The 1929-nt window shown below is 35.0% G+C and overlaps 1 long non-coding RNA gene across 1 annotated transcript; it reads left to right on the forward strand.

Annotated features, from left to right (window-relative positions):
• Nucleotides 1-339: 339 nt before the first annotated feature.
• On the forward strand, nt 340-1700 carry LOC107731477 (uncharacterized). The gene is made up of 3 exons (XR_001638773.1): nt 340-354; nt 974-1062; nt 1216-1700. It is a non-coding gene; the product is annotated as an uncharacterized LOC107731477 (long non-coding RNA).
• Nucleotides 1701-1929: the final 229 nt, after the last annotated feature.

Raw genomic sequence — 1929 nt, forward strand, 5'->3', positions numbered from 1 at the left:
ATGATATTTTGTGAACAGTTCCAAACATTATTTTTGCCATTAATTATAATAATCCAGAGAGATTTTTGTATCCACAAGGAGTCTGACAGCAGCCAGTGCTCCACACAGAGATCTGATCTCACCATCATCCATAACAATCTATCGATAAACACACACCTTGTCCTCTGTTTCTCGCTCTGCGCCGCGCGGTCTGCGGACTGAAGAATGCGCTGAAAGACGGGGAGGAGCCGATCGAAGTCTACCGCCGTTTTCAGATTAGTGATGACCGGTTCGCGAACGAATCGTTCAATTTAACCATCTCCAAGACATTTCAAGAAACCTACCTGCACTGGAGTCTTCGACTGGAAGACAAAGGTGAGCAATGATTTCTTCACCTAAACATAAGAGATGTGTTTTCCTCTCCTTGCTAAAATTGCTGATTGGTTCAGTTAAGGCTGTGTTTGGACTATTAACCGCACAGCAAACTAGATTAGTGATTCTTAAATGGTACTAGTACCAGTGACCCCAAACTAGGTTGTTGTCTCTTATGTTCGGACGAAAGGGAAAATCAGTGCACTTAACCATATAATGGTGCATATTTAGTACAGCAAAATAAACAACAGTCTCATCAATGTTTAAAGGGAGAGGAAGCACATTCCATTTCTTCCAAGTCTGTGCAACTTACAAATTCATGAATCACTTGTTAGAAGCAAATTAGACAAATGCCACCATGAACAGGTGATGTGCCCTCACAATACACAACAAAATACACAAAGCGAAGGAAAATACAAACCAGACTACATTAAATAAGTTCAGTTGCAACATACCTAAACCTGGTTTGTGCTGTCTTTATGTGCTACATGTGGGATTCATATTATTTTTAATATTATATATTATTATTATTTTCAGTAAATGTAAATTATATTGATTATAAAAACAGGGTTGTATTTTCCTGCACTGAGATCTCCAGGTGTAAGTAACTTTGTATTTGCAGGCTCCTAAGACATGGACAAAAATTGGCAAAAATCTTCCCAATGACTTGCTTGGACTGTTACGGAATTTGCGCAATGCACTGGGACATCAGTAAGTACAGAAAAGGGGCGATATGTAAATCTAGCATTTTGCAGGATACAAGTTTAACAAAGAAAACCTCCAGTTTCATCTATGATTTTTGTATTTATTATCGTATATTATATATTGTATATTATATATTATAAGATCTACCTCTTTTAATAGGGAAAAAGAGTTCTATGAAAAGAAGATGATTGATGAGTTTCCAGATTTCCTCATCAGTTTACATAGACTGGCTGTGGAAATGGGCTGGGAATATTGAAGATGCTGAGAAATTGCATGCAGACACCTGTACATGGTCTTTCTTTTTGTTTTCATAGTTTTGATCATGTACTTTTTTGGAGGCAAATATTTAACTTTTCAGTCTTTTGCTGCCTCAATTGCTTTACACTTAATGTTGATTATTGGTGTTTTAATGGTCCCTAAACATTTTTAAACTCCACAATATTGGTTTCAGCTCTAAACTACTGAAGGTGGTTTTTAAAGCCTGCATAGTGTTGCAATTTATGTTTTTAACTAAAGTCAATATTGATATTTTCAACTTGTTTGCTTGTTGTATATTCATTGACTCAGTGTTGTAATGCTAAATGAATTGCATTTGTATAATGTGAAAGGATTTGTAAAAACAGTCAAAGAGTGTGTCTTCTGAAGATCACATACTGCACACTATACAATACAATTTATAGCATTTATTTTATTTTGTTTTTAGTTTCTAAGAGTTTTTTTTTTTTTATCTTGCACTGGAATTTTGAATAAAACTCTTTATATTGATTTCTGACTCTTGAGTGTTTTTTAACATTTAAAATGTGTTAATATTTCAAATATATCAGTAAATCTCAAATGTTCGCGTCAGGAAGTAACCATAGCAACAGTGGGCTG

The sequence above is a fragment of the Sinocyclocheilus rhinocerous genome, unplaced genomic scaffold (assembly GCF_001515625.1).
Source record: "Sinocyclocheilus rhinocerous isolate Xijiao unplaced genomic scaffold, SAMN03320098_v1.1 scaffold1871, whole genome shotgun sequence".
Lineage (NCBI taxonomy): Eukaryota > Metazoa > Chordata > Actinopteri > Cypriniformes > Cyprinidae > Sinocyclocheilus > Sinocyclocheilus rhinocerous.